The following is a 14,814-nucleotide window of genomic DNA, read 5'->3' on the forward strand; positions in this document are numbered from 1 at the left end:
CCTCATTAAGAAAAGTGGTCTTCATGAGGAATTGTCTCTGACTGGTGACTGATGACTGATGACACTAGTGTTTTTGTTGTGTCTATACAGTAATAGGGTTGCAACTAATAACTTTTTAGTTAATTGATTTGTCTGTCAATTGTTTTCTCAATTAATCAGTTGAAATGTCAGAAAAAAGGTGAAAAATGTTGATCAGTGTTTCCCAAAGCACAAGTTAACATCCTAAAATGTCTTGTTTTGTGCACAACTCAAAGATATTCAGTTTACTGTTAGAGGAGTAAAGAAACCAGAAAATATTCATATTTAAGAAGCTGAAATCAGATAATTTGAGTGTTTTTTTGTTTTTTGTTTTTTGCTTTAAAATGAGTCAAAACAATGAATTGATTATCAAAAAGTTGGTGATTAATTTAATAGTGGATTAATAATTGCAACTCTGTACAGTATAGCTACCTGAGTGCATATAGAGTTCAAGACTTGTATATGATGACACATGGACGTATGGATCTTGTTTTATCTGTTCAATCTGGTCTCTTCTCAGTCATGTGACCACACCCTGGCAGCTGATGTGAAACCCATTCTGCCTCAGTCGTTCCTGTTTGTCTGATAGCCTGCTTATGTCTCCACTGTTCAAGGATCAAAACAGAAATATATCAGGATCAGAATCAGGTTTATTGCTGAGTTGGTTTGACTCAAAATCAGCCTCTATGAATTTTAAGTTTAACCATCAGAGGCCATAAAATATAGAAATACACACCAAAAACTGCATGTAGCCGTTACAGTTTTAATCTGTAACATGTTTATTTTTTGCACCATTTGTTTATACACATTTGTCGTTACCGCAGCCTTTATTTGATACATTTTTCTTTTTTAATTTATATAAGATTTGAAGACACTGTTGTATTTTCATCAAGCTTTGTTGCATTGTTTTATATACTGGAGTAATTTGGACAGTAAGCACAGATGTCAGTTGTGTTCATACACACAAGAAAATATGTTGCTCTTTGTGACAGATGTTGCAATTCTAACCTGTAAATCATCTCTACTGAGGTGTTAAAATTGTTTGCAAATAAAAAACAAATTAATAACTAAATTAGAACAGGAATGATAACTTGTGTCATTAAGGACACAGTGTTATAATGTTAATGGACAACACTGGACCAGTTTCTTAAATTCCTGCTCTGTTCTGCTCAGTGGTCACAGTCTCCTCTCCAGATCAATAGTTGAAAATGATAACAGCTGATTAGTCATTAATCATTTAGAAGATATAAAACACATGTATTTTTAAATTATTGTCTCACTTTCATTTTTTTTTTTCTGTTTTGCTTTGTCAATTTTTTCTCATTTTAAATTTAAATTTCCTTATTCAACAAATGCTCCGCCATACAAAAATAGTGTCAAATAAAGTGCAGTTACTGCCATTTCTGGACTATTGATTAAATATTCATGAATACATTTTTAATTGGTTAAATTGTCATAGGCAATTTATCAATTAGTGATTAATTACTAGCATCCTTTCTCCATTTTTCTGTCAATATGTCATCATTATCATTGGCCTGTTTGTGATCAGATCACCTCATTGGCTACAAAAATGCAGATGAAAGGCTTGGATATTAATTAAAACTTTAGGTAGTACTCGATTATGATTTTAAAAGTAACTAAGTAGATTACATGGTGTAATGCATACTTCAGTACAAGTAAAAGTCCAGACTTGAAAATCTACTCATAATAGTACAAGTAATTTGAGTACTTTTACCTAGTTACTTCTACCCCTGGAAGTGAGGGCACAGGGGAAAAATACTGTAGTAACTTCTAATTGTCTCTACCACAACACAATGTCTTTACCACAATCCTTGAACTGTTACAGAAATAACATTTTTGATATTTTTGCAGATAAATGGCAGGTAGCAAGATCTGCTTTGTTGACTTGACTCCTAGCATCTAATATACATCAACTTAACAGTGATGAAAATTTATGTTTAAAATGTAGTTACAGAATACAAAGTTACTAAGCTGTTTGATAAGGATGTACAATGAATACTCCAGAAGAGACGATGATCTTTGCCTTTCATTTTCTTCATCTTGAGGGTCACTTTAGTGTGGATGGCCTGACCTAACCTGCTATCTTCTGTTCTATACAAACTAGAACTGTTTGGCTTAAAAAAAAAAAAAAAAAAAAAACTTTTGTCATGGAATTTGTCCAGCATGGCAGTGAGGACATAAGAGTGTGGGACAGGTGTATTTAGGTGAAAAAAATCATATAACTGATCAGTAAGACTGGATATGATGTAAAGTAATATTTACATAAAATGAAATAATGTTATATTGTAATTGAATTAACTACTTTAACGTATCTGAACATTGAGACCACAGCTGTGACACATGAACAAAGTGATGTTTGGACCCATAAAATGCTTCATAAATGTTATTAAATGACTTTATTAAGTACTTACATTTTTATGTCAAGATATTTAATAACACTGCACATGTGCTTATCAAGAATCATATGATAAATTTGAGGATAAATCCAAAACTTAAAAATGGGCTGCAGGTGTAGAAGCACAAATAGAAAATGAACATTGTGAAAAACATTTGGAGTTCTTACAGCAGGAGAAACACAGGTGTAATTAATAGTGATAATGATGTCTGGATTATGTTCAGGTGTGTCAGTCCCAGGGCTCCAGCTCACTGGGACTCTTAGAGGAGATTAGTGTCATTAGTTACACTTGTGCTTTCCCCTCTATGACAGGTTATTAATGCTGTGGAACAGGTCTATTTCAGGTTAACTGCTTCATGTTTGCTGAATTCTGGCTCAGAGCATGATGGGTGAGGTCTTGTCTAATTAATCATTCTATAATGTTGCTCCTTACTAGTCCACCTGGACGGTCAAGTCAGTGGGTATTTTCTCTAGATAACTTTACATTTCCTGGTTCAGTGAGACCTGGATTTCCACACAGCTCAGTGTTGGATGGCTGGACTCTATGTCTCTTTTATCTCTTGGTGTATCTCTGATGGATGTGTTGACAGAGTGAGGAAACAGTGCTCTTTCTCTGCCTCCAGGCTGCACTCATCCTCTCTCTGATCTGACCCGACAAATCTTTGGCCTCTGGCAAAATGTCCACTGTTTGCAGTGTTAGATAAGCATATGAACTTGGCACTGTAGATTGACAAATTACATCATATTAATAACCATCATGGTACCATGACTTTTATTAACCTCTGTTGCAGCAGCAGGAGTTGCAGCAACACTGTGAAGAGAAGAGCTTAAAGAGGCTGCAGGTTGACATAGTGCACATAAGATTCTCAGGTGCTGGGGTCTATTATTGTGGTGGTGCATTAATCTTGACGTTGGCTTTACACTGAAGCAGCATTTTTGTGTCAGTTGCACAGTTTATTTTCATATGCACCTGTATGCACACACACACAAACACACACACAGTTGAAATGTTGAGAATGAATTTAATGTCGAGATTAAAGTTGAAATGTTGAAAATAAAGTTGAATGAAGATGAAATGTTGAAAAGAAATTTTAAATGTCAAGAATAAATTTTAAATGTCAAGACTCTCGAGAATAAACTTGAAATTATGTGTATAACGTCAAAATGTCAAGACATTCTTAACATTAATTAATTCTCAAAATGCAAAAACAACAACAACAACAACAAAAAACCATCTTCCTTCTCTAGTTTGTTTTTTATATTCCTGGCACTCTGCATAGACATCACTTCTTCACTATTAGGAACTTTTCTGACCTCTGTCCCTCTGTCACACTGTGCAATGCTTTTGCTTTAATTTGGCAGGAAACCAGATGATTTGATTGGTCATGACTCATTTCAGAAAAGAAACATGTAATTGAAGGTTTTGGTCCAGAGTCACTCAGGATCAAAAAAGGTCCAGTTCCTCTTTGGGAACTGAACTTGATTCACATTTGAAATCAAACGGCAGAAAAAAGTGACATTTTGAGTCTGTATTCTTCTGTACTTGTCGTCACTGAGTAAATACATGAAATGGTGTCAAATCTCACATGCTGCATGTTGTTGGAATAAATCATTTGGCATATTTACACTGAGAGACCTTCTCCATCTCTAATGTAGCCTCCTCAGACTTGCAGCATCTCTGGAGGGAACAAGTTTTCAGATTTCAACATCTACATCTGAAAATCAGAGCCTGCACACATCCCCGGGGAGATGGAGACAGAGAGGAAGAAGTAGGGCAAAGGCACACGACTAATCCTCGATTCAGCAGCGCTCTCATCCATCCAGACCGAGCCTGTAATCTGTGGGCCGGGCAGAGCCGCCCTGCAGGGACAGTCCCCTGGCTTTTGGCTCCAGCTGTTTGATGGCTGGATTAAGAGGTCAAGTGGGATCAGACAGACATGCTGCTCTGCCTGTCGTACAGCATGGTAGGCCTAATAACATTCAGTTACTGTAATGCATTCTGTATAGGCCCCATACAGAGACTGGTCAAGCCCTTTACTTTATACTTCACTGCAGTCTGTGGGGTCAGAGGGGGGAAGACAGGGGGCAACTGCATGAAGAGGGAGTAATGAGAGGAGATGATCTGCACAATAGATTCTACTAACAAGTATTATGTGTGTGTGCTCAGCCTGATGTCTCCTCTTCATCTGTGCCATAGAGCCTCGCTGTTGTCCAAAAACACATCGGTGTCACACTCGAAGACACCCGAGCAGTGGAGCAGCTGCACGTCCAGTATTAGACAAATGTGAACTTTTGCATCCCGGCTTTTTGATCATACAGCTTTGCTATTTTTTAAGATTTGAGCTCGGTCAAGTCAAAACGATGAAATTCATAAAATAAATCCCACTAAAATAACACATCTAACCAGTGGAGGCTGGTAGCAAGGTGAGGGAACAAAATCCAAAATAGGAAGTTTGTACAGAAATATGATTTATCTTTATGGATTATATTGATGCTGAATTGACATGAATACTGTCAACTTAGACGCCTTTTATTTTGTGCTTTCTAGAATTATGTATTTTTATGGTCACGTAAGGAATCATTCATATTTCATATTTTTTAAAAAGAGTTTGGTGCAGTAGAGCGCAGGGGGGTTAGTTTAATTCAAGTCGCTAATTTCTAAATTTTTAACTTTTTGTCAAGACTACAGAAACACTATCTGCTGCTGTTAATTATTTGGAGTGGTGGAAAGAGTACTGAAAATCTGTACTCAAGGAAAAGTACTGTTACATTACTAAAATATTACTCAATTATAAATAAAAGCACTGGTATAAAAGTACAAAGTACTCGTCTCAAAAACTACTCAGAGTATTAGTACCTTTTTAATTGCTGATGTTTCATACATTATCAATAGCTGACATTCAATCAGAGGTTTCTGTTTCACCAAATCCTCACAATTGATTAATCATCTATAAGATACAAAACACATTTTTTTGTTTTTATTTACTTTTTTCTCATTGTTTGGTCATTTTTTTCTCATTTGAGTTTTAGTTTCTTTATGCAACCAACGACAGACATAACAGTGTTGAATGAGGTGAAATTACTGCCATTTCTAGACTATAGATGATTCATAGATACAGTTTTCATTGGTTAAATTCTCAATGCCGATTAATCGATCAATGATTGATCATCAACATCCTTACTTCAACACTGTGCTGCTGTAGTGTTTAGTTTTTCGTCCATATGTCCTGGTTTTCATTGGCCTGTTTGTGATCAGATGGCTCAGATGATGGTTACAAAAATGCAGATGAAAGATTTGGATATTAATTCAACTTACTTTCTTACTTAATTGCACTTACTTAACGTATTGATTACTGATGCTGGCAGATCGGGCTAAATATCAGCAAGTTTGTAACAGCAGTATGCAGTAAATGGTTACCCTTTATGTGCTTTTATCTGCCACTCACAGCTCAAAGTACAGAACACACTGAGTAACTGATACTTATTTATATACAATGGTACTAAAACTGAGCTTTATTGTGAAAGAGCAGCTTTATTGGTCAGGATCAAAGACTCTATTTTCAGGAAATAGCAGTTTCAGATGATAATGAAACTGTTCCTGTAATGTTAATCTCACACCCTCACTTTTAACTATAAGTAGCCACCTATGGTTGCACTGGGTGCTGGGTGACATGTTCCTTCATCCCCTCAACACACACTGTAGTCTATTTTGACTCAGTCTCACAAACACCGTCCTGCTACCAGAAATACTTGTTAGAGCACCAAATGTGTATTAGTCCGCCACTGAAAATAGTCCCCAACAAGCACACCATATGCAGCTGTTTGAGAAATGTTTGCGCTGCAGTGACCAGTTGTTGAAGGAGATTTGAGTCTTTTTTTAATCTATGTATTTGTGCAGTGTTTTAAAGGGTCAGTTCACCCAAAATCAAAAAGACATTTTCCCCTTACCCGTCGTAGCTATTTATCCATCTAGAATGTTTTGGTGTGAATTGTAGAGTTTCGGGCATATTGGTCGTAGACACATCTGGAAATAGAAAGCACTCAGCTTGCAGTGCTCAAAGCACCAAAAAACGTTGCTGTCTACTGGGCGAGCTAGCTCAGTGCGGCTGACATTACAGCAGGATACCATAAATATTTATATCCCATGTTGTCAGGAACACAGGGCTCTCTTCCATGAATAGATGCACGCTTCCTTCTGTGTGGCGATATGGTTAGCTGGTGTAATTCAGTAGAAAAAAATAGTTCCTCCATGAGACTGCTCATAGATAGGTCTGTGGATTATCTTGCATAACTGTGTCATGATATCTGTGAAGAGACATTGCTGTTGAGTTTTTCAACAGCACACCAAAGCTATCCTGATGGTTAAATAGTTCTACACAAATATGCATTTTTATTTGTGGGATGGACTGTCCCTTTAAAGATTTATATCTTCAGTAAAAACCAACAGGTTTAGGGTGAGTGCCACTGAAAGGGTAGGGAAGATGGTTGAGTAAAAATATGTAATATTGCCAGTTTTATTCTTTGAAGGAATCCCGTCACTGCTGTTTTTGCTCACATCACTTGGTCTGAAAAAGGGAACCCCAGCTATGGTTTTATTGTGGATTGAATTGTTTTTACAATTTAATTTATCTTGATAATCTCAGAGGACTTTATAGAAACAAAAAGACAAAACATACAAACTACATCTGGCTCTCTAATAATAAATCACAAAGCTATCTGATGTGTTGCAAAAACATGTAGTATCTGTCTGACAGGCCATCTGAGGTAACCCACCACCCTCTGTACATACAAGGAACAGGAACATGAGGAAGATATAGCTGAAGTTGCGTAATTGCCATCCTGTTACAGAATAACAAGGACAGAGAAATAGAAGAGAAGAGGAGAGAGAACATCGGGCCTCTCAAAAATGATATTTAACCCTTTTTAGACTGAGCTCATGTTGGTCTTTTGATCTTTATTTACAACCCTAAAAATGTTGTGCATGGAATTTTTTTCCAAGCACAAATTTGGAGTCTGCATTGACCACAGCTTGTTTCAAGTTTTAGCAATAATCTTATTGTCACTGCTCACAAAAAAGGTCACTCCACACATTAACTGAACTGTGACTATTTCACATAGGACTACAGATAGCAATTTCTCCCCCAAGAGCGCAAACTCTTGACTTGCCCTATCCTTCCTCTGATTGGCTTACTCTAATATTCCTATGTTAACCAATCATTCCTCAACAATAACAAAGTCTAGAGAAATACACCTTTTGTGTGCTCAAAAGATTTTTTACTTCATCTCATTAAAAATGGGAGCAAAAACAAATGCGTTGCGTTTATGTTTTTGTTGAGTATTCTTGGTTAAGTTTATGAAAAGATCATAGTTTGGTTTAAAATAAGTATTTCAGTTTGTGAGTAAAGTCTCCTGAAAATCTAAATGTGTTTGACCCATCCATCCTCCCCGACCTCCATACACAGACTTTATCATTCTTTAAATTAAGACATCTGACTTCTAGTGTGACTCACCGGATGCACACTGCTGGTAGTGGTGCCATTGGTTGGCTTCAAGTACCATTGTGACATATGCCACCTACATTGTCAAAGTCCCCGGAAAACACAAACAATAGTTGCTAATCACACGCTGAAAATGGCAAATTAGTGAATGGGATGCTAATGGTACGAACATAAACAAGCTAACAGCTGTTACCTTTTCTTTTGCAGTGATGTAGTCATTTTAATGCTGAAGCCTGCCCTCCACCACCACCTCTGCATCCTGGGCTTAGCACTACCCAAGACGTTTGTGATTGGTTCATAGAAATGCAAATAAGGCAGGGCGTTTTTCTTTTTCCCTATAGCAGCATGTGTACATGTGGAGCCAGACCACTGAGTGCTGTGGAGAGAGGTCCTGCTATGCAAGACTTAAGTACCTGACCTCCACATTTTCTCCTGTCAAAATTACTACGACCACCAGAGGTCGCCATCTAACAAAAAGCAAAAATGTGGGTCATAATAAGCTGTCTGCACCAGAAAGTCTGCCAAGCTTTAAAGCCAATTTGCTATATAGTGACTAAACCATGTAATTACAACTCATGTGATGCCCAGCAGCCCAGAAAGACTTTTCCCCATGTGCATACATTGTGAAAGAAAATGAAAGCCTCTAACATATTTTCAGCCAGCACTTCCATGTGTACCACTATTTACTGTAAGTTCAGTCTTAAAACAGCAGTTGTTACTGTAAATGTTCATTTAACCCCGTCATCAGTCAGCAGCCTCCCTCTCTGAACAGGAAAAGAACAAAGACCCATCAGAACACATAGACTTTCCATGTAATCACTAACACAATCATCACAGAGAGAAAGAGAATTAAAAACACAACACCGCCTCACAGTCTATTTTCAGCTTCTTCCCCCAGGCGCTAAAATGCTGCAGTGTGGGTAGAAAAAGTCTGTCACCTTGTAGCCAATTATGTGGATCCACCTAATTGCAGCTGTTAGTTTCAGAATAATAAACACTCTCTCTTTCTGTGTATGTGTGTGTGTGAGAGAGATGTGTGTGATGTGTGTCAGAATGTTGGAGTGACTACTTAAACAAACAGCACGTTAAAGAACAACTTACTGCTTCTAAAACACTTCCTGTCAAGCCTGACTGGTTCTCCCACATTGTTCCTGACAGAGAGAGAGTTCCTCTGCATGTGTGTGTGTGTGTGTGTGTGTGTGTGTGTGTGTGTGTGTGTGTGTGTGTGTGTGTGTGTGAGGAAGTGTTGATGTCGCTGTGAGGCCGGTTACTGATAGGCTCCCAGTTCTTCTGACCCACAGTGACCCACACAGGCCTCTGATAGGCCGCTCGCCCGCTGGTAACTGACCTGATGCTCTGTTGTGGTCATGCTGGGACAGTAGCAGCAGGACTTATAGTAGAGACATGGAACATATACATTTGAGACAGAGATGCAAAGTTCATTTTTGACCCCAGAAACCGTCCCGTCCTCACCAAAATAATGGCTGCATTGGTCATCTGTGAAAACAGCTTAATATGACTCATATTTACATTGCAGCAACCTTTAGTGGGTGTATTAATTATGAGGAAGCGGTAGAATGAGCAAAGAAGCCAGGAGGGCAGTCAAACACGCTTAAAGTCCATTGTGAAAGTTTGAAGTTACTCAATTTATGCTTCTTACATGTCATATAACATAACATACCTATTTTGACCCAAAGTGTAATATTGTCCTAATGCTAACCAAGTCAGTTTGGTGCCTAATCCTTACCTAACCAAACTGAGACAATTTCACAACGCTAACCATGTATTTATTTATGTATTATTACACATACTTGCCAACCCTCCCAATTTTCCTGGGAGACATTTTTACTGCCCTCTCCTTTAGAGTTGGATCTGGTACTAAGATTGTATCTAGAAATTATCGTATTTAGAAATTATGAAGATAGAATTTGCAATTCCGTCACTGGGAAAAGAAAGTTATTTAAAACATGCTCTAAAAGTTGGATTAGTTTTTATTAATTGAAAATGAAAATATAAAACGAAATAAACAAATTGAAATAGGGAACTTCGGGGCGCCCCTGTACCTCTTTTGGTGGAGTGTGTGCTCCATGTGCTGGGGCTGTCAGTCCTCTGCAGCGGCCGCCAGTTCGACAGCAGCCTATCTGCTGCGCATCATCCCCTCTCTCACTGCCCCCTTTCCTGTCATATCTTCTGTTGTCACTATCAGAATAAAGGCAAAAGCCCAAAAAATAATCTTTACAAAAATAGGTGCATTTCCTAGCTAATCAATTTATAAGGAATTGTGGAAATATTACCACATATAACTTTATCTTGGGATGACTTCCTCCAACTACAACAGCAGTTTATTTGCCACATGGTTTTATTCAGTTACCAGTCGGCCACCATCAACTGCTCATAATCTTAGCCCACTGATGTGTCACTATGCGCCACAGCAAAGTGTAATTATTTCCTATTTATTCATTATTCTAGGGGCCATTAGTATCAAAACCCAGCAATACTTTTCTAAGTCAGCTCATTTCATATTAAGAGACAAAGAGTAGCAGGATAGACAATATTGCTACATGGCATATGACATGCTGCAATGACTTCTGTCACCAGCAGCTCAGTTTGTTGTCATGTTGTTTTTTTTACACATATATCATCGTGTACCATATACCTCAGTGAAATAATAAATGTCGTCTAAGCTGACTCTTCCTATTTCCTCCTGGGATCACTGTTCTTCTGTATTTCTACCGATTTATGACAAATTTTCACACTTTTCCCCCCTTTCATTACCACAAGTTGTTTCTGGCACTGCACAGCTTAGCTAAGCCCTTCAACTCAAAAAGTCTACTGTTTCCTCCACAACAATACAGCTACACCAAATCAGACTTCCTGGAAAGAAGAATTCCGGTTTCTCAAGGAAAATTTTAAAGGAAATATGCGTGCATTTTGAGATTTACCAAAGAGGGGCAAGGTGTTCTGTCTTCTTTAATAAACACGTAAAAGTATTTAACTTCAAAGTGCTTTTGTAGCACACTTATTATTTTGTTATTTTAAGTCAATAAAATGGAGGAAACGTCTCTGAAACTCAAATTTTTTTCTCCTTATATTTGAGATTTTTGAGGTTGGCAAGTACCGTTTAATATCACCTGGCTTCCATCATGTGACTTTTGTACCAATCTGAATGCCAATCGCCTCACCCTCCTCTTCCAAGCATATAGGAAAAATTCACAAAACATATGAAAGGCTGCATGAGAGCCAGCCTTTGGTTTGTCCAATCTGGGCCACTGTAGGAACATGGTGGTTCAACATGGGGGCCTCAAAGAACTGCACCTTCTAATTCTGTGGAAACAAAACATGATTCTTTTCAGGTAATTATACACTGATGAAAATGTACTAATATGAATACTATATTCCATTTCTGTTGTATTCATATTCTGGACGTTTATGTCAAAAGGAGTTATATGTAAAATTTTTAGTTTAAAAATACTGGGGAAAAACAGCAAAATCATGATAAATTCAGAGAATGTGAAGAAATAACAGTTTTGACATTATGTCCAAGACATTATATATTCTGTTACAGAGATATCGACTGAAGTTAGCATGCTAACCAGCTAGCTCCTGCCTGTCCTGCCTCATAATACCACTTTGTACCTCAAGAGGTGACAGCGAGTCACACAAGGTGAATAGAGGATTGATGTTTGATGCTGAAATCTCAACCTTTCTCCTTGATTTGTAAGTTAACAGTTGTTAATGTTAATTGTATAATGTTATTAACAATGTTTGCTAAGTTTGCAGAAACACCTACTCACCTGTGCCTTTAATTATTATTTTTTTTTTTACATAGGGAGAGAAACCCCAGCTTTCTGGCGATGTGCTGACCCCTATTTGTTTGGAGTATGACTTTGACAGGTGACTTATTCTTACATGTAGCTCCTGTAAAGATTCCTTAGCAAAATGTTTTGTTAATGTTGAGTGAAACCCAAAGTACTGGTAACAAGTCTGTCCAGGCTCGGAGTTAGTGTGAGCATCTTTTAAAACCAGCCTGTTGTGTGATCTGGAGTCATGGGTAACACCTCTAATCTTGACTAAATGTTAAATATCCAGCAGTTTAGACAGCATGGCCTTATTATTGGAGACACTGGCCTGCCAGTGATGAGCATAATCCTTTCATTTAACTCACAGTGGTGAGTGTGAAAGCTATCCAGTCCAGTGGTTTATGGGTAGTGGCAGCAGCATGAGTACACAGGACATCTGTGGACAGTACTGTGAATTGTTCAAGCTCTGTTTTGTGATCCACAATCCAGCCTGAAATTTTGAGCAAGATGACAACCAAATTCATAACTTTTATAATGTCATGCTTTATCAGTAAGATCTCCATCAAACTTCAGTGAAAGTACTAATACCACACTGTGAAAATACTCCACTACAAGTCCTGCATTCAAAACTTTACCTAAGTAAAAGTATTATCAACAAAATGTACTCAAGGTTACTGTTATATGTAATGGTTTTTGATTAATATTAATGCTGAATTAATCTGTATGTTGCATTTTTACTGCTGTAGATGTTTAAGGTTGAGCTCATTTACATTATAAACACTTGGCTAGTTTAATCTACAGCAATGCATCATGGTCTATAAGATCATCATATATTTGTAGCGTGGCTGTCCCGTGGGAACCACAAATCTCTCATCTTTTCATGGTGTCAGAAAAACAGCCTGTTTTCAGCTCTGTGACGCCACATTTTTCAGATGATCCATGAGGATTTTAAAGACTTTATTTAGCTTGAGAAGGAGGATTTTCTCAACACATTAGGGAACACTTCATCTTTCAGTTGATCACAAATATTAAACATTCAACACATCTGGAGATTTTTTTAAGAGGAGGGTTATGAAGACTTGTAATCTAAAATTAACTAGTATCTTTAGATCTCAAACAATAGTGGAGTAAGTAATTGTCTCAGAGATGGAGTGGAGCAGAAGTATAAAGTTGCATAAAATGTAAATAATCAGGTAAAGTACAAGTACCTCAAAATTGTCCTTAAGTTTCATACTTGGGTAAATGTATTTAGTTACATTCGAGCACTGGATGGTAAGTACAGTGTTCTTATCACTTGTCCCAAGTCACACATACTGAGACCATGTCCCTCGATGAAAGTCAAACTACTGCAGGACGGATACTTTTCTAAAGTCTGTCTTTGATCCAGTGGCTGTGAGGTAAGCAGGACAGGCTGTCATCAGTGATCACTGATGTCAATTAAACTGCACCTAACAGAAAAATTTGCAAGTCACCACAAGCTACGCAGATTTAGGCAGAATGTGACATAATGGAAACTACCACAAAGAAAAGGAAATACAGCTACAACAAAGACTGGAAAACTACTTGTCTATTGTCTATTGTTGCTGCTGAATCAACCAGAGGGCAAAATAGAAAGATGTTACATGTAAGGAGGCAAAATAGAAATGTTCATTTTATAATGTCAACATTTTAGACTACCTCTCAGCTCAGGGTGGCTCAATATCACTTTTTCATGTCTGATACTGTCAGTACTGTTTTTTTTTCCATCTCTTAAACAACTAAGCTTTTCATAATACCTTGAGTGTATGAATATGTGCTACTGAATACACTTCACTCAGACTAGCCATCTAAAAAACATCATGCTCAAATGGTCAAACAGATTTTCTGCTCCTTTAAAAGAAGAAATTCACAGCCCACAACATGACTCAGTTACACTGCTGCTTCATTTTATCTCAATATTTTCACACACAGCAGCGTTTTTGATTAGTCAGCACCACCAACATTTCAAATTAAAACACATTTCATCTGTGTTACTTGAAGGGTCGGGAGGGTTACTTTAAAAAATGTATTCCACTACAGTCACTCATTACCTGTTAAAAAATGTAGTCAGAATGTAATACAGGTATCACAATATTAAGTAATGTGACTTGATTACTTTCCATTACTTTTGGATTACCTCAATATAAAATATGATGAAATTGTTTAGCCTAATATAGTGTTTTTATTATCATTATCATCAATTAATCTGTCAATTATTTTCTCAATGGGAGGTGTTCCGGGCATGCCCCACTGGGAGGAGGCCCCGGGGAAGACCCAGGACACGCTGGAGTGACTATGTCACTCGGCTGGCCTGGGAACGCCTTGGGGTCCCTCCGGAACACCTGGAGGAAGTGTCCAGGGAGAGGGAAGTCTGGGTGTCCCTGCTCAGACTGCTGCCCCTGCGACCCGGCCCCAGGTAAGTGGAAGACAATGGATGGATGGATGGATTGTTTAGTTGTTTGGTCCATGAAATGTCAGAAAATGGTGCAAAATGTTGATCAAAGCTCAAGATGACGTCCTCAAATGTCTTGTTTTGTTCACAACTCAAAGTGACAAACTGTCACAATCCAAGTCAGACTAGGCCTCTTCAGTATGAACATTCCTGACCATTCTTACTGACATTTCTGCATCACCATATATTACCTTGACGTTTTATTGAAAACATTTACACATTAAAACTTTACAAACAAGAAATAAATTCATTTAGGCTGAGTTAACAGGCCATCTCATTGTTTTTCATTTCCTCTTATCAGGAAAACATCAGAACATTTTAGCCTGCTTTATTAATGAGACACAATAAGTGCATTTAGACAGAATTAACAGACCTTCACTTTTTCCTATCATCAGTAAAACAACAGACACATTTTAAATGCTTTTAGAAAAAGAGGTTGCGCTTCAACAATGGGCTTCTCAGTGGAGTGCTAAACCCAAAATCCAGTGAGCATATTCCAAAAAATTGAAAGGTACATCTCAAGTCTTCAAGTCAGGGAGGACAAAATAGTCACATTTCAGGTATTTATTTAGTTCACATCACAAAAAACAAATTCTTACACGTTTCGGCACA

Source organism: Lutjanus erythropterus, chromosome 2, assembly GCF_056507025.1.
Source record: "Lutjanus erythropterus isolate fLutEry1 chromosome 2, fLutEry1.hap2, whole genome shotgun sequence".
Taxonomy (NCBI): Eukaryota; Metazoa; Chordata; class Actinopteri; order Lutjaniformes; family Lutjanidae; genus Lutjanus; species Lutjanus erythropterus.